General features: G+C 37.4%; 1 protein-coding gene across 1 annotated transcript in view; it reads left to right on the top strand.

Moving 5' to 3' along the window:
• KCNN3 (potassium calcium-activated channel subfamily N member 3) overlaps nucleotides 1-20,098 on the top strand; it is a 2,562,115-nt gene that overhangs the window by 407,237 nt on the left and 2,134,780 nt on the right. The gene's annotated exons all lie outside the window — the stretch shown is intronic.

Here is a 20,098-nt window from a genome sequence, read left to right as displayed (position 1 = left end):
AGTTAAAAAAAAAGTGTTGTCCAGAGCCAAAGGAATTTCAAGCATCATCCAGCAACATTTTAGCCCTGTGCTACTACTGAATTACCTCCTTAGATTTGCGCTTTAACCTACTGTAGGTAGGCTATTCTAAAGTTTAGATGCAATCATGGAAAATGCATAAGCATTTCTGTTTGAACAGACTGTAATTTCATTTGCTACGATAGGGGATGAAGCAGAACTAAGAAGTGCACAAGTTTCCTTCCATTTTGACTTTTACAGATTAGCAGACTAGACTGTGCTACTGTGCAGAGGATTATCTGCTTTTACAGTGACTGAGAAGGATGGAACTCCTCCTCCTTGCCTGTATTTTGCAGATATGACCCTAGGCCTGAACTTCAACTCATATTTTATTAATAATTCACTAATGTTTGTTATTACAGTTAAACATTAAACAGAACCGGACTAGGTAATTATTTTGCTTCATAATAACCTGCCAAGAATTAACATCTGTTGTCCTGGTCGATGTACTGCATTTATAATTTTATATACACGATACTGCTAATCAAAAAAAATCTCCCCACCTAGTTGTAAACTGTGAAAAATGTATTTCATTTTATGACATGCTTGATAGCTTGCCTTTAAATGCCCTATTTTTTCTCCACAACATAAAATTGTGCAGTTTAAGGCTTTTGTCCGCTTGCTAATTCTTCCCCAGTAAAGTACTTTAGTAGATACTTTTATACTCTACTACTAGTTTATGCTGATTTTTCCTAACAACTTTACTATATGCTGTGTTTAAGCAGGTTATGATAGAATGAACTGCTTACCTCTTTTTAGGTCCTTAAAGATTTCTTTTTACCCAGTGCCCATGTAAATGGCCTTATATGAAGGATATATGCCTTACGAAATAAAAATAACTGAACTTCCACCTGGCTTGTGCTAATGGTGATCATGTTTTGAACCAACAGTAACACTTCTGCCCCTCCAAACCTAAACTTGTGCTGATCATCTGGAAAAAAGGCATCTATCTAAAAGTTATCTAGCCCTATCGTGTTTTGTCACTTTAGCGGCTGAAGATTTTGCATCGATACTTATCTCCCACTGTTTTTCAGTCAGGAAGAAGCGTAACAAATGCAGGCGCAGTAACAACCCCTGTAACCACTTTTGTCAAGGATATAAAGCAGATAAAAGAATCTCTGATGGCACCATCTGAAGTGTTTAAAACAGCTGATGCAGATATTGTGGAAATAAAACATGCTACTGCTAACCATGAAGCTCACCTTGACCATGTGCAATCACTGCTCGCAGCCCAACAGAGAGACATTGCACGTAATACTGAGCATATTCGTTCCCCAGAGGTAAACTCCAATCACTTCTACAACAAAGTTGAAGGCCTGGAGAACAGATCCAGGTGAAATGTTTGCGAATTGAGCCTGCCAGAGAACATGGAATGGCATGATCCCAGGGAGTACATCTCTGCAGAATTAAAGAAGTTAAAGACCATAATTAAATGAATTGAAAGAGCTCATAATGTTACTTCATGGGTCCAAAACAAAAAAAATTCTCAGGCAATTTATTTTCAAATGCTTATATTTTATGGATTGAGAAGACATACTGAGTGAAAATAAAATGCTAGGCAATGACTTCAGAATTGCAAGGGTACCCATAAGCTTAGTTCCTGACTACAGTGCAGCTTTCCCTCTAAAGAGAAAGGCATTAATATTATATTTGCACTTATTCAGAGAGAGGAGTTATTTTACATTTCCCTGCCATTCTTCAGATTACAAGACAGTGGCAGATGCAGTCTTTCTCAGTGGTGGATGAGGTAGAAAAGTTCATTTCTTCATCTGTGGAAACCAAAAGACAGCTTTTTTCATATGTCATACCGGATAAAGTGGGCCCAACTCCATTTGCACAGGGAAAGACCCACCAACCCTGCAGCCATAATCAACAAAGTTAGTCAAGGAAAAGTTAGTAGCAAAGAAAGAATGAGCTGGTGAAGTGACTCCTGGAGACACAGGTAGACATTACCAGCAAATTCTCCCTTGTGTTATCTATTTAATGAGGACAAGAACAACAGTTCTGACTCTGATTTGTTTGGCTCAGGGATTGAGATTTTAGAAATGGAGACAGTGAAAGGTTCCTGAAGTGACTATGGTAACAGCCTGATTTATTGAGCTTGCAACTGGAAGAAGATTGTCATATTCCCCATAATCAATTATACTTAGACTCCTATCGATACAAGCATTGTTATAGTTTACTCTAATGTCTCTCTCAACCTCGGAGATCATTAAAGGTGGTTATGTGACTTATTTGTAGCTATGGTTACTCTGCCTTGTGCAATTAGAAAATTACATTGATAAAAACAAGCTGTATTCTAGCTTAGCACGTTTTGTCTGTTCTACATTCTGATAAGTTTTGTATAGTTCTGGGAGGAAAAGAAACAATCAGTCACTGGTAACAGTTATTAAACATGTCCATAAGTTCAATTCCACTCCTTCATATAACACCACTGTCTCACCCACCGCATCTGGGTTGCAGATACTCAGGGACAGACCTATTACTTTGACTAGTATAGTCATCCCCCCACTAAATGAAGACCTTATTAGATTCCTTTCACAGAATGACAGGGATATGTCAACACCTCACAAACAAAAAGTCATTATTGATTATTAGGAAGAGTTAATGCTAAAATAGAATTTCTGCAAGAAATTAAAATAAAAAAAAGAATTATAAAGAGAAGGTATTAAAATGGAAGGACTTGGGCATAGTGACTCTATGTGCTTCTGCTAAAACAGGGATTATGACATTAGTGCACCATTCTGTAGGCTGGGCCAAAAATCTTTGAGCTATCTGCTATACATAACCAGGCTAGGGATTACACTGACTAGTACAGGCGTGGGTGACATATTATTATGGATTTTTTATGCCCCAAATAATAATTACACTTCTCACATTATACATTTCTGCAAAACCATATTATCCCTTAAATATCTGGTAGATTTCTCATTATTGGGGTGAGTTTAACCTAGTGCTTGACCCCAGCATAGATAAATAACCAGGTGGTATATCTAATCATCCTAGATCAGCAAGATGACTTAAAAGCATTAGGGAGGAGTTTAATTTGATGGATAGTGGGAGGAAACTCCACCCGCTAGACCATGATTACTCCTTCACAGCACATAAGCATGGTGTTGTTGCAGGTTGCAAAGAAATATGGCTGATACCTAGGAACATTTTATTGCTTCAATAGAACTTACACCTACCACATGGTCTGACCATGCTAGTGTATTGATGGTACTTAAACTAGTGAAAATGAATTCTAGTCCTCCCACTTGGAAATTTTACCCTCTTATCCTTAAGTTCCAGTCCTACAAAGAGAATATTGACCAAAAAAATTATACAATATTGGTCAGGGTATTAGGACAAGGATAATAGGGCTATTTTAAGCTATTTGTGAGGGCTTTATTCAGACAAATAGGAAGGAAATAAGACCTGGGAGAGAATGCAGGGGACCTCTCAATTAGAGAAGATCACAAATACCTTGGAGACTGAATATAAGTGAACGGGTTTTCAGGGCAATATATTGCTCAATACGCTCAAAGTTGAAAAATGACAAATACAGAATCTCTACTTACCAAATAATTCAAGAAAAATGGGACAGATTTAAACTTTTCTATCAGACACTGGATGACTTCCCAGAACCTCATTGCCTATACGCATCTGGGTAGGTCCAGGGAGGTGATGAAACTGGGTCTGCAAAATGAGGAAAATTCACTGAAGCACAATAGATCCAAGGTTAATGAGATAATGGTCCAGGAATATGTCCGACTCCTTCCTAAACACTTGGCTAAAGATGGTATTACCACATCTCAATCACTGTACAAAATACATATATAAGTACTAAAAAAAACCCTCTGCACAGGAAAATTACCTATTGGCCAGACCTATTTCTGCCAAGGAAACCCAGAATGCCATAATGAGTCTTATTTCAGGTAAGCATCCAGGCATAGATGGGTTGAGCTTAATGAACTTTTAAAGGAATGTTATGAGGAATGTGAAAGTAGAGGGAGCTTTCTTCGAGAGTTGTTTGTAGCAAAAAATGATCATGTTTCTTAAATCAAATAAAGAAAAAAACATTAGCCAGTAGTTTCAGACCTACTTCACTTTTTCATTTGGAATTAAAAATATATGCTAAGATTCTTGCCAGTAGGATTGTCAAACTTGCTAACATCATCTTCCCCATTGCAATGAGTTCTTTAAGGATAAAAGTGGTAGACTGGATCTCATAAGAATTTGGCTTGATATAGAAAGGTGTTTGCAGTACAATACAGATGGGGCAGCTACACTAATAGATTTCAGAAAACCCTTCAGCTCGGTACTCAGGATTTTTATCTGCCAAATTCCTGAGCATGTCAACTTTAACTCTAGATGTAAGTTGCTATATAACAAACACAGTGCACACATTTTACATTCAATGGTTATATCTCCTCAGCTCACAAGTTACAATGTGGAATGAGACAAGGCTGTCCACTGTCCCCTTTAGTATTCTTGGACTCTAATCACTACTCCAACATATGGTACTCTTATATCCACATGATTCACAGATGACTTTGTTCTGTCAGTATCCTACCTGCAACAGAGTTATGATAGTGTGATAGCCAACTTCAGATATTTAGAACAACACATAGGGCTTCATATAAATGAAAGTAAAACAACGTTTTTTCACCTATCACACTTAGCAAATTATACTTTACAGTCTCCATCCCAGAACAAAGTTCAGGGGACAGTCTTACAAAGCAGGTATCTAGGCATCCGAATGATATTTGATGCTGCTAAAGTAGTACAACATAATTATAAACCTGTATGCCTACAGTTATTTGACTGTAATTAGTTGATTGCTGGAAAAAATCTTGATTTCTTTTTCTTACTAAAATTCAAATGATTAAAATGTGAATTATCTCAAATTATTTATTTATTTATTTATTGTCTATAGATAGGTAGTAGGTAAATGGTCACCTGAACTTTATTTTTGTCTTTGTGTATACACATTTTTCCTCGATAAAGGAGTCTTTTCATGCTAAAAATACAAAGACCTAAGAACTGTTGACTTCTTCTTTTTTCATAAATGCATGTATCACATTCATGTGTAACTGTAATGAATATTTATTGTATACCTACTGTGCCATGTACTGAAAAAAATGTTTCCAGAGACAGTGAAGGTTTACATAGCTCAGCAGCAGCACAGCCAGTATATAAATCTGAATGATATTCTAGACAGCCTGGGTTCAAATCCTGCCTGAACCTACTTATGTATTTACTTTACCTGCATTGGTTTTAATAAAATGTAGATGACTAATTTTCTGTTTGCATTTAAGGATGTGCTTTGAAGAAATAGTAGGTTGTTTAAAACTCCAAGTTTTGAGTACATAATACAGAGAGCTCATTCAGGATGATGCATCAAGTGACCTAACTTCAAATTTCAGCTGGAATGGAAACATTAATTGCCCTTGCTAATGCTTGCTGTGTATAGTCCCTGAATGCACCAATCTGCCAAATTAATGTCATTAGACAGGCATCAAAGAAACCCAGGATGTCATAGGGAGACTTATTTCAGGTAAGTCTCCAGGTATGGATGAGGTGAGCTTAATGAACCTTTAAAGGAATTTTATGAGGAATGTTAAAGTAAAGGGAGCTTTCTTCGAGAGTTGTTTGAAGCAAAAAATGATAATTTTTCTTAAATTAAATAAAGACAAAATATTAGCCAGTATTTACAGACCTACTTCACTTTTCCATTTGTAATTAAAAATATATGCTAAAATATAAGTGTTAACAGTTAACTTTAAGAATATTTTTACTTGAAAGAGAAGATATGGATTTTGTAGTCAACTTATGTGGCTGACACCCAAATGGCATATGCAATAATGTGGGTTCACTGGCCTTAGTATTAGCATGAATGCCATGCCACAAAAAAATGTTGGCTACTTACTATTCTAGAACTCTGATCACTTCAGCATCACCTAGACATGGTGTTTGCCATTTCAAATTATGCCATAAGACGTTGACTTCTGACTATGTCTAAAATAAAAGTTTTCTCTATCCCTTGGGCTTGACTGTATTCTATGGGTACTACATTGCCCCCTAACATTATGTGTATATCTGTCTGAATTCATTATCACTCCGTATTTTCAGAGACTCATAGAATCATAAAAAATACAAAGCAACTGGGCCATGCCAACATTGCATCTTGCCAGTACCCACTGTTAGACCTTACTTCATTTTTTTCTAGGATTGATTGGCCAGTCATGCCTGGGGTGAATTTGTGAATACCCTTCCAAATGTCTAACTGTTTTTAACAGAAGATCCTGTGTCACATTACATGATCTGGACTGGAAGTTTGTTGTAGAATAGGGGTAGTCACTGTGTGATAACTCTCTCCCTCCACTATTTGTTTATTTGCTGAAGCAGATTCAGATCTTTGGTCCTAGTGTTTCCTAGAGTGTTTGATTTTTGGAGATACTAGAGGTGTTGGTCTGTTAGCTTTCTAATGGCCTGCAAAGCAAGGCACAGCTATCTTGACTCCCGTGTCCTGATATAGACCTTGCTGTAACTGATTTGCAAAAAAATATTTTTGTAACAGAAAATAAGAATCAACCAATCTGTTTCAAAGATGGGCAAACATACAAAGCTATGTCAAACCCAGAGCTGTTGGGCATGCTGCACTTCAGTGGTGGCTGGTGACTTCAAATCACAGGGGGGCTGCAGGAGACAGCTGAATGGGTGGGATCAAGGGGGTGTGGTCAACCAGAAAGGGGAGGAGCTATGCACAAAACCACAAAAAACTAACTTTAATTAAATACGCTGCCCTGGGTGGCAAACCATCATTATGAAAGTCCAATCAAGACAAAAATAAGTGTAGAAGAATAAAAATATTTCAGTGCATTGGCTGCATGACAGCTTACTTAATATCTAGATGGAAACAAAAGGTTGTGAGGCATGAAAAAATAAATTACTTTTTAAATACATTACTGGAATGCCAGTCAACATCAAGTACAAGCAAAACCAGAAGCACTCAACTCAAACCACTTCTCCTTGCACTGCAGTCCTAATTATAATATATTCAGCTTTATTAAAGTACCAAGTAACATGCTGAAAGTAGAAATCTATGTGATGCCCCCACTTGTAAAAATGTTTCTTATCCAAAAAAGACCTGCTGCCTGACAACTTGTTTCATGGGGAAAACATGATAAAAGTAAAAAATGAAAAGCAAACAAGAAACAAGCTCAAGATACATTGCTTAAAGGATTACTGTACAGGTTATGGACCACACATGATTGGCATTCTGTTTAGTTTACGGGTAAAGTCTGTAGAGATGACTGGAAGTCTCCAACAAGTGTAATGAGCTTTTTAAAATAATGGAATTCTGTCCTTTAATACCCAAGGCTTATACATTATCTAGTCAAGTATTCTCTGCATGGCAACAACAGAAAGGCTTTCAATGTTGGCAATTCTTTAACAGTATGCTTATTAAAGCTTACTTGCATCTTACGATCTCAGACAAGCTTACCTTATGGTCATTAAAGCATTGCTACTTAAAAGCACAGAGCAACAGGCACTTTGAGTAATAAGCATAAATCAACAGTACAAAAATATGACAGAAACCAGACCATTCTGCAAAATCAAAGACAGATGAAAAGCCACTGTAGTACTTATGCAGTGTGTCCTCCCCATCCAAGGTAGATACAACTACTCCTTGCCTTGCTTGGACACATCCAGAGTCACTACATGGGGGAGTGGGGTGCAACAAGCATGTCACAATTTGAAATCTCACTGCTGACTGTGATGGCCCTGACACATTTGTCATACCTCTCAACCTCAAGAGCAAGAAATCTGGACAAAGCCATACACAGAAGTGGGACAAAGGCCCAACAATAAGGACAATTTTTAAATATTGCTCTAATAAACTTAGAAAGATAATAGAATAGGTCTTGCATTAGTATGAATTTTCTGAAGGGTATAAAATCTGAAACTCAAATGTCTGTCATTTTCTAACTTCAGTCTTTAGTGATGTCACTAATTTGCCAAAAACACAATTTTATGAAAAATGGACAAAACGTGATGCAAAAATATAAAATAGACACACAATACAGCTGCTACCTGTCAAAGAAGGGACACTTTAATATTAGTACTGCTACCTTGAGCAGCTGACAAAATATAAAAGAATCTACATGCATTTCAAGTAATCTATAACTTTGATTATTACAGTTATTTCTTAATTGTAAACCCTCCATGTTTTCTTCCAAAATTGCTATTTTATGGAGGGATTATAAGGGGAAGAGCAACATTTTGAGCCAAAATTGGGGACAGTTGAGAGGTTGGCTATGCCTAATTCTATAAAGCAATTTATTTGCATGTACCTCTCAACCTGTTAATGAAGTAAATCTGAACAAGGCCAAATATATTGGGGGCACATATAAACAGTACTAAAAATTGCTCTTGTATAAATTGAGACAGTTGATAGAACAGCTCTTACTTTAACATGCATTTTTCTGAAGGTTATGAAGTCTGAAACTTAGAGTGACTTCTGGCAAATCATTTAGGAATTAAAACTACAAATTTTATGAACAAACCAAAAATAAGAAGCAAAAATCTATTCATTCTTTGAAAATCTGGACAGTTGGGAGGTATAGTTCAGCTGGGCCTGTCTGAGTTTGCTGCCCTTCCCCCCCTGACAAAATAATGGTTGAATGGAGCCTCTGCAGCCATTCCAATGAACCATTATACTTGGCTATTTCACTCCATTTACCATAAACACTAATGTGCATACTGCTTTACTTCTATGATGAGTTGGACTTCATTTGAAAGTTTTATTTTGTATTTTACAGCACAAACACTAAGTCATCTGTTAAACAAAGCAATGCAGTCTCACAATGAAAACTTAGCATTAAAACTTCTCTGCCCTTGAAACTCACATTCATTGAAACAGCATTGAAACCCACATTCAAAGAAAATACATTTTGCCAGTGGCAGATAAAGATTAATTTTGGGCTGTTTTCGAATCATAGGCTCCTTGCATATGAAACATACATGTGCTCTTTGATACACCTTCCTCATTGTACTAAAATTATATTCCTTGTACAATACAGTACACTTGTTACAGGATGTTTTAAATTTGTTTTGAACATTTTTCCAGTAAGCAATGAAACAAACCATATGCACCCATAATGGCAAAACTGCCCAGTTGAGAACATTTATCATAAAAAAAGTCTACTCAGACTTCCACAGTCCACCATTATTAGTAAATATACACAATTCCACAGTCCACCATTATTAGTAAATATACACAATTCCACAGTCCACCATTATTAGTAAATATGCACAATTCCACAGTCCACCATTATCAGCAAATATGCACAATTCCACAGTCCACCATTATCAGTAAATATGCACAATTCTACAGTCCACCTTTATCAGTAAATATGCACAATTCTACAGTCCATTATCAGTAAATATGCACAATCTCTAAAGTCAGTCATCTAAATAATTCCACATTAAAGAAATCTGTAACTAATGAAGTGGTTGCTGCTAGCAATCACCTTTATATTTCATGGTTTCATCGAAAAATAAAGTGTCTGTTGCCCCGCAGGAATAAATTGTCTATATTACATTAAAAAAATGATAAGCTAGTAATAATATTGCAAGAGGAAATGGATGGCAAACTGATAACGAACTCATAGTTAGTATCTTCACCAAGGAAAACATTCTCAGTACGGCCGCATCTACCCCTTGTGGGAGTAGAACCCACAACCTTCTGCATCAAAAGCAAGTACACAGCCTGTTGTGCTATAGTATTAACTTGGCAAAGCACTAAACTTCTATTCCCCTGCAGCTCTCAGTTCCTTGTAAAATCTACTCAATACTCAACTGCATCTCAACTTCGCAGCTCAAGAAAACTGGAAAAAGCCAAAATGTATTGGGGGGGGGGTCAAAAGCCCCAAAACAGGGACACATTAAACATTGCTTGTATAATCTTGGAAAGTTGCTAGAATAAAATGTTGTGTTGCCACCATATATTTTACTGCCAAGGTCCCTGAGCAAAAAGCAGTCAGAGTAACATACCACTACGCCACATCAGCTGCTTTGTAAAAAAGAGGAAGACTGAAACTTAAATGGCTATCATTTAGTGAATTCAGTTCTCACCATAACTGTCAACCTCTTAGTACAAAACACCTGGACAAACCCAGTAATGAGGGAATACAGCCCTCAAACATATTCAGTGAATTCAGTTCTTGCCATAGCTGTCAACCTTAGCACAAAAACCTGGACGAAGCCAATAATTGGGGAATACAGTCCCAAAAATAGGGACAAATTTAAAATATTCATCTTATAAACTTATTGCTAAAAAAAAAAAAGGTTGTGCTACTATGTATTCTGAAGAACATGAAGTTGGAAATTCAAATGCCGGTCAATTTTATTGCGGACAGAACAAAACAATTTTCAGCAGAGACGCAGGGATTAAAACTGCAGACACATCTTTGTAAAATGGCAGGGCACCAGAGCAAATCCACACAAACACAGGCAGGAGATGCACACTCCACACAGAAGCCACCCCAACCAAGAATCAAACCAGAAAACCTATAGCTGTGAGGCAACAATACTACCACCGCACCATCAATTATGCAAGGAATTAAACATTCAGAAACCTGAAGTCTGAAATTCAAATGCCTGTCAATTTTACTGCGGACAGAACAAAAACAATTTTCAGCAGAGACGCAGGGATTAATACTGCAGACACGTCTTTGTAAAATGGCAGGGCACCAGAGCAAATCCACACAAATACAGGGAGGAGATGCAGACAGAAGCCACCCCAACCAAGAATCAAACCAGAAAACCTATAGCTGTGAGGCAGCAATACTATCACTGCACCATCAATTATGCAAGGAATTAAACATTCAGAAACCTGAAGTCTGAAATTCAAATGCCGGTCAATTTTACTGCGGACAGAACAAAAACAATTTTCAGCAGAGACGCAGGGATTAATACTGCAGACACGTCTTTGTAAAATGGCAGGGCACCAGAGCAAATCCACACAAATACAGGGAGGAGATGCAGACAGAAGCCACCCCAACCAAGAATCAAACCAGAAAACCTATAGTTGTGAGGTAACAATACTATCACTGCACCATCAGTTATACAAGGAATTAAACATTCAGCAACCTGAAGTCTGAAATTCAAATGCCTGTCAATTTTGCTGCGGACAGAACAAAAACAATTTTCAGCAGAGACGCAGGGATTAAAACTGCAGACACATCTTTGTAAAATGGCAGGGCACCAGAGCAAATCCACACAAACACAGGCAGGAGATGCAGACTCCAAACAGAAGCCACCCCAACCAAGAATCAAACCAGAAAACCTATAGCTGTGAGGCAACAATACTACCACTGCACCATCAATTATGCAAGGAATTAAACATTCAGAAACCTGAAGTCTGAAATTCAAATGCCTGTCAATTTTACTGCGGACAGAACAAAACCAATTTTCAGCAGGGATTAAAACTGCAGACACGTCTTTGTAAAATGGCAGGGCACCAGAGCAAATCCACACAAACACATGGAGGAGATGCAGACTCTACACAGAAGCCACCCCAACCAAGAATCAAACCAGAAAACCTATAGCTGTGAGGCAACAATACTACCACTGCACCATCAAATACACAAGGAATTAAACATTCAGAAACCCTTAAGTCTGAAATTCAAATGCCTGTCAATTTTATTTAACATTTTTTAATCAGGACAGTCTGACTTGGAACAAATAAACAATTTTCAGCAGGGGCCCAGGAAGAAATAATGCAGACATGTCTTTGTAACATGGGAGGACACAAAAGCAAACCCACAAAAACACAGAGAGAAGATACAGACCCCACAAAGAAGGAACCCCAGCCAAGAATCAAACCCAAGAACCTGCAGCTGTGAGGCAACAATGCTACTACTACACCATCAAATATCAAGCATTGCAACATTTACAAACCACAGATATTATGAGGAACAGATCAGATCGAATATGAGGCAAAAATCTGAAATTTTTTTACAAATGGTGGTGGGTAGGGAACTCAAGTTGTTAACACCTGCATACAGGGTACAGGGTTCAAGCCTGAGGCATTCCCTACCACACCTCCATAAGCACCTGGGGCATTTTCACACACACACACACACTCTCTCTCCAGTAAAGCACAAGCACCATACACAAATAAACATTGTAAATTAAAAGGCACCTTACCTGAATACATCCAGATCCTGTCTCCTTGTGTCCCCCTATGGGGACGGCCGGACTGCCTTGAGCATGTGCATAGACCGACAGTAGTTGGGACTTGTTGAAAAACTAATTTTTTTTATTTTTCATTTTTCTTTCTTTTTTTATTTTTGAGGGGGCTGCAGTCCGGCAGCCCTATGCCACGAGCCGCCCCTGCTGCACTTAAAGAAATCCCAATCTCTCCGAGCCACACACTCCAGGGACCTAAACCTTGCACCACAATAAACAGAACATGCTGGAGGGATAGATTCCTGTCCCAGAGAGTTCTCATACTCTGGAACAAAACTACCCATTCATGTCAAACAAAGCTCCTCATTGGCCCTCTTTAAGAAAAATCTTGACGATTGGATGGGAAATAGAAAATTCAGCCCAGGGATCACTTCTGCGGCACTGCTTGACAGGGGCACAGGAAAATATTTTTTTTGGGTGGCAGAAGCCAGGGAACTTTTTTTGGCTAGTGTTATATAGACCCCAGGGCTGATAGCCTAGTACCTACCTATGAAGCTACGGTGTTCTACCCATGGCTGTCAGCTTTTATTGGGCACCATTGTGCAATGCTTGTATCATTAGTGTGTGCAAGCTACTTTAAAATTGCTGTTTTTAAAACACAGTAAGATAATATACTTAACTGGCAGCTCAATGTGTTTTCCCTGGTGTCCTGCATTAATTTCCAGTCAGTTTGCCTTCTAATCAGATGCTGGTGGTATGATCATCAGACATGGCCTAATGCCATTAACTAGCTTCCAAATGATGATTTATTACAGTGATCAGGACCACAAAACCAAATTTAGACATCTCCGCAAAAGCATCGCTGTTTAAGTAAAAATGCTGATCAGAGGATATCTTGAAATAAGTCTAGTACATGGATTCTGCCCTAATGATGTATTGGTTACCTGGAGTATGCACTTTTGTATATGCTTCACGCTGAGGTATTAAAGCATCTATCAGTACATTGTGCACAGCTTAATCACCTTGCTGGTTAAGATGCACCAGGTGTTTAAACTTGTTTCCAGACTGAAGCATCAGGTACTGTAACAGTTTCACCCCTGGCAATTGCCAGTTTTCATGCTGACTCGCAAACATGCCAAAGAAATAAGCTGTTTCCACAGGAACAGTATATTGTTGATTTTCAAGATCAATGGAAATACAAGTATTACTAAATCCATTTAAAGACTAGCATAGTGATATTTTACTTTACAGCTGATAGCACTGTAGAGAATTATATAATGTGTTTTATAATATGACATGGTTTTGCTTTACCACTGAATTGTTTCTAAAAGATAGTAGATAACCAAGTCCCTTGGGTGGCCACTACTATTTCACCTCTTAAAAGTGGGTTACAGTATTTGGAACATCTGCCTAAAAACACACAGTTATGCCATTGGGGCATGGTGTTTGATGGTTCAGTTCTTACATTTGAACCTTGTAGTTCATAGGTGTTTACTAGGCTGACTACATCTGGGCACCTTTTTAACTCTAGCCACGCTTCCCAAAGGTATGAGTCAGACCCTGTGCATTGTGTCTGCAAGGTAAACAACTTAACCATTATGTTATCCCCCAAACTTCCTGTTTTATAAAAATGTGTATTTCAGCTGAGTGCAGTGGGTACAAACATAATCTTTCTGTTTAATGCTTACATGGAAATACACAATATATAGAGTGTGGAAGACACACTGGATGATGTAAAAGGATGCAGTTCACCTAAGTGGGTTTTATATACTTGCAACTTAATTAGATGAAAAACAAAAGTAGGTAAACCTATGCACAAGAAAGAATCACCATATTGCATGATCCAAGATGGGAAACAATTTGCTGTTTACCTGACCAATTCATACAGTTACCATTCAGATATAACTGCGGGTACAGTATGAAAAATGGATAAACTGCCAGCAAAGCAAATGGCATTGGGTTTTATTGGTTCAGTGAAGCTACTTAGTACTTCCAAAGTTTGGTGAAGGGGATGCAAAAGTAAAAATAGTGTTGTCCAGGTCTGTGAACCAGCTGACACAGGCTCAGCTCTCTTGCATATAGTATCACTGCAAATGGTACTTTAGCTTAAACGTACGCTTCGTATTTCCTTTTGAGTCAAGAGTCTTTATCTTTATCCCATGCACTTGTGATCCATTTAGCTGTTTTTGGATCAATTTCCTATGAAATTGTTCTGAAAATCTGGCACCTGCTCTTTTAAATAAGCTCCTTCTTAAATGCCTTCTGAATCCAGGTTCTTCATCAGAACGTTATGCTCTCTTGATCTTCAGCTTTTAAAACGCTAACAACACGCAGTAGATTAGTTATGCTATTCTGTCGGTTTGAAGCTCCTGTTGTATCTGTTATACATCTCTACTACATGTCTTTTTAAATCCTGCTGAGCTTTTTCTCTTGTTAGTCTGAACCTTTTTCGTTTACTGTTTTATTTTTGCAGAGCATAACATGATGAATTTTCACTTATGTTTCTGTTCCATCTTTACGCATCTTTTCTTGTCTATTAAGACCTGTCAGACTTCTACTGTTATGGTGCCCATTATTTCACTCAGAGTTTTATGTAAACTTCTGTAATGTGAGCGGCTGACTCCTGCATCACTTTTCCCTTTCTCATTTTAATTTCTTTTTCTATCCATTAGATGGCTGTGTTTTTATGACTTGTATCTTATTTTACTTTTTTTTTCTGAGACAGTCTGAGTCACATTCTTCAGTCTTAGTTTTCTCTGGAGTTTATTTCTTGTTTTCTTATTGTTTTAAGAGCACAGTCCTTGAGTCTGCAAGGGTGTAACAAAAATAGAAAGTAAGTGCTTTTGCATTCAAATATAACCACAGATGTGTGATGGAGTGAAATGGCTGCAGCCTGTTAAACACATGCCAATTAAGTGCCAGTTTAAATGCTAAATAAAAGTAATCACTAATTAAATGCCAATTGCAAGCCTAATCAGTGCAAGCCATCAATGTCAGTAGCATCCAGGTATGCAAAGAGGGGAATACTTGAACAGATGCCAATTAGTCCCGTACATCACTCAATATACAGGTTTGACAAAAAGTCAGAGATCTTCAGAGCCAAGCAATCACCAGTGGGTCCCAAACCTTGGCCCCTGACTGCCCACTCTGTAATAAAGCATGCAAAAGCCTACTTCACTTTCAGGGCCACAGCCTGCTAGAAGGAGGGCCAATCTTACGTGCAGTTTTCAACATTTACCATATTTTTGCTTGCATGAAGAATGAACATATTTGCCTCTTTCAGTCTATGATAATCCTTTTGGTTTCTTATTAGTGGAGATATTCTAAATTGTACTACTTGTACTCTTTTTACTTTTTCTGTTAAGACTGAATAATAATAATAATCATAATACAAGCTGTTTAAATTTTGAAAGTTATTTGCTTACATTTTTCTCAGTCTTGCTTTAGATGTGCTCCACTTTATAGTTATTTTACATGGGTGAAGTTATGAAGTATACAAATGGATGTAACTGCAACAGAAATAGATAAGATCATTACGGAATTTCTGCATAAGGCACATATTTATTTTATGTATAGAACAGTTTATTGTTTTGTTTTACAACGAGTATGGTAAACGCATTCTGAGTGGCATTAACAAACATTCAGTGGAATCGAGGAATAAAGCCCAAGCCATTTTAGGTTTCTGTGAAGATGCTGTGGGAAGGGGCTGTGATTTTCCTTACTGCTGTTAGGCATTGCAGTACCATTTGTAGCGTACCATACCTGTGAGGTATGAGTCATTTACATTTTATTCTCTTAATCCAGAGTTTACAGCACAACTGATTTGAAATTAGTATATTTGTTCTAGACAAAATAGTTCTGAATCAAGCCTCAGGGGCCAAGCTATGGAGACAGCTGTACATAATTTGTTGGAATACTTTCTGATGTATACCTGTTCCCATAGACCCAATAGATATCTGTAAATATTTTGACTTGGTAGTTGTATGAATGGATGTTCATTGTCAGGAGTTCAAAGCAACAGGGAAAAGGGCGCAATCAGTTTGTGCCAAACTGAGTAATTCCCTTATTCAGGCAAACATTGATCTTTGATTTAATATATTTTATCTTGGGAGCTATACAGAGGAAGGTCAACCCACGGCATTGCCTAGCACCATTTTAATAATCAAATTTAATTAGTTAAAAATTTACATTTGTTTCTTGCAATTGTCCATGTCTCTGTTCCATAACATATAGCTGTTTAATTCAGCATAGCTTTGTAGAGGGCCTGCCACATCACAGTTCTTTCCTCAGCATCTCTTAACCCTTTTTGCAGCTGTACTACCCAGAATGTTTTACATAAAGCTAGGTTTTGACATACCTTACAAGGTATTTGATATTATTGTGATATTATTATATAGTACTTTGTGTTATTATTATGTAGTACTTCGCAATATATTTGACATTACTGTGATATTAGTATATAGAAATGATTTCCATAATAATGCATGTTTCTGAATCAGATCTCAAATACCTCAAGCATGAGGGATGAAGGACCATAATAGCAGGGTGTGATTCTTTTTTTTTGTTTTTTGTTAATTATTCATGCTGCATAAGTTATTACAAAACATAGCATTTCAGTAACCCTTAATGCTTCACTGGCCAGTGCCACTGGGGGTGGTTCTTCAGGGATGGGAGTTTATGCCTTTTCTGTTCACTGTTTTTGGACTGGAACATATACAGCCATATTTTTATTTATTTGATTTATTTATTGACATTTGTTAACCGGGTTAGTCCAACTGGGCTTGCAGCCCATTTTCAGTGGAGACCTGAGGAGAAAAGCTCCATTCACAATTTACAGTAAAAAATATTTGAGTCAAAAAAATTACATAAGAGTTGACATACAGCAAGTTAAAGAAACAAAATAGAATACATGCACAAAGCAATGTACACATATTTTTTTTTTACAAGGAAAGTATATATTTACATAGAAATTACATCTGTCAGCATTGTTGAATGAATTTAGAATTCATTGAGTTTTTCATGACTTAAGATAGATATTAAAGGCTGCAGGTTTGAACCCAGATTTCTGTGTGATTTTCTAGTTCACTGTAAACGTATTTTTTTCATTATTGAACATGCAGTCAATTAATGCATGTAATGCAGCTGCAACAAAACATTTTAACAAAGCCATCTAAAAATAAACCATAATTCATATTTTTTATCATTGTGATTATTGTGAGATACAAAGTGATATGGTTCTTTGTAAAATGTTGAATGCAAGCCCATTGTATTATTATTATTATTATTATTATTATTATTATTATTATTATTATTTTTTATGTTTTGTTTTCACAGTTTCAATACTGGGAAGTTTAATATATCGATTACCTGGCAAGTATCTCAGGGCCATCTTTTTAGTACAGGCAGTAGAATCCAAATCTAGACCTATCCATTTTCATGTCTACTCTACAATTATTTAGTTTTAATTGTTAAATCACATATTTTTGTTTGAGGTTCATTTGGCTGACCCTAGTTGTACCCAGTCTGATCTATTTTTTTCAGATTCCACATAACCAGTTTTTTATTTCCTCATCCTTCATTAGACTTCATTTATGTTATTCTTAAAATACATTACCAAATTGACAAAACTGCTTGTTTCAAGGTTCATTGGTAAGTACTAGGCTATCTGCACATGTGGGACATTTTAAGCCTAGACAGCTTCCCTAAAAGTGAGAATCAAATCTTGTACCTTGTGTCTGTGAGGTAAATACCTTAACCATGATATAATCCACCCAATCCTAAATGACATTGGAAAGGTTCGGCCCTTGCATCCTTGCCAATAGAAGCAGCTCAATAACAAGTTGGACCTTTAGCCCTCTGTGCTAACTGCCAGACTGTTCCAATCATTTACCTCCCTCTCAATGAAAACATCCCTCCTTGCATCTCCCTTGAATTATCAAGCTCTCATTCTCAAATAGTGCTGCATGTCTTGCTTCATGCAAAAGGATACCGATTTCTAATGTGACTAATGTTGAGGTACATAAAACTTTTACTTCTGTCCACTCTCTGTCTCTTTCTTTCAAAAATATTTTCTGTTTACAGGGTTGGTAGAAAATGTAGTACCATTGTTGCCTGCTTTTGAGCTGCTTCGGTCCTATCCCTTACTTAGATGACGTATTCAGAAATATGTACCTTTCAAATGCCTTTCCAACTGTCTATAAAGTAGGATAAAAGCTTCTTGTCTTCAGCTGATCTCTGTTTCTATGCATCCTAGTATCCCATGAGGCATTTTGTTTTGTTTCCCTCATATTGCTTGTTTAGCTTGAAGCAATTTAAATTCTTCTGCAGGTCCCTTTCTTCTTTGTTTTCCCACCAAGTACATGTTCTTTATCTATATTTGTACTTTTCACGGAGTTTTATATTTTTTTTCATGATTTTGATTGTTATATAATGTCAGCAAAAACAGGTTAATGAATCCAGGTGAGAGTTATATCAATTGTCAAGCCCTTTGTTTTACATGCAGCATACTTTTTATTTATATTTTCTGGTTGACTCGGTAGTGAAGACAGTGTATATTTTGTGTTCAGTATTTTATGTTTGGAAATGGATGTTAAATGGTTATACCCAATAGCTGGTATTTATTGGCGTTCATATATGTGTTTGTGTGTGTATGTGTGTGTGTCTGTGTGCGCACATATACACACACACACACACACACACACACACACACACACACACACACACACACACATATATATATATATATGTATTTCATTTCGTCAAAATACTCATTTCATTGAATAAGAAAGCACTGACACAATCAGAAATACATTTAATCTCAAACAGCAGGTTGACATGAATCCCTCAGTTCCTGTCACAACCAGTGCTTCAGTGGCATGCATATTTAGGCTTTTGTGTGACTGCAGGAATGTTCCTGTATCTGTGTGTATGAATATGTATATTGGTGCTTTGTGCAGGTGAGGGTTTGCATATGCACTTGTGGTATAGACAGTATGGGAGTGTGTAATTATGATGGTCTGTGACATTTGCCTGTATGCACTCCTGTTTAAATGGCAAGTGTTAGTTTTGGTTTAAGCACTTGGGCTTTAGGCCTACCCTTTAGCAGCTCCCTGGCCTTTATCCCTCAGATTCTGACAAATATGGGTGGACAATTTCCTACAGTTTCTCCTGCCAGTCTGGTTGATATGGGCATCCTGAGACAGTGTAGCAACTGCATCATATACATGGCCAACCCTCTATTACTACCACCTAGGAACACAATTTGCGAGAGATGCAATTACATTAGGAACCTAGAGTCTATGCTGTCTCCCTCACAAGCCAGTATATGTGGCAATGAGGGAGAGACACCTCAAATACCACCCACATCAAAACAACAAATAAAATACACGCAATCCGAGGACTTAAAAATATCCCACCTTTATTAAAATATTTCAAGTATTTACTGCTTTCGTCCCTCAAACCAGGGACTTCATCAGAATACAATATTACAATGCACCGACACTGTTTGAGACCCCCCCTCTAGCTAGGGTCAAACTTCTCCAAAGCTGATTACAGCCTCCTGAGGGGTGGTATAAATAGCTTCATAGCCCCCTCCCCCTCTCTAGTAAGTGGCACCAGTATCCAAAACTACACCAAAGTGCTATACTAGCATTTATATAGATACATGAAATCAGGAGTACCCAGTAGGACTAAATCATCCTCCGCAAGGAAGAGTAAATCTGTCTGGTGTCCATTTGCAATAAATAAACTCTATAACAAAAGGGAAAAAAATGCTGTCCAAGACCAAGAAGGAGCAAGTACCCAATTGGAAGCCATCTCTCCTTAGCCCAAACAAGCAAATAAGAACACTAGTGAAATCCTC

Source organism: Protopterus annectens, chromosome 8.part0, assembly GCF_019279795.1.
Source record: "Protopterus annectens isolate FY-2018-M chromosome 8.part0, PAN1.0, whole genome shotgun sequence".
Taxonomy (NCBI): domain Eukaryota; kingdom Metazoa; phylum Chordata; order Ceratodontiformes; family Protopteridae; genus Protopterus; species Protopterus annectens.
Note: the sequence above shows the minus strand (reverse complement) of the source record. Positions and strands in the feature narration are given on the sequence as shown.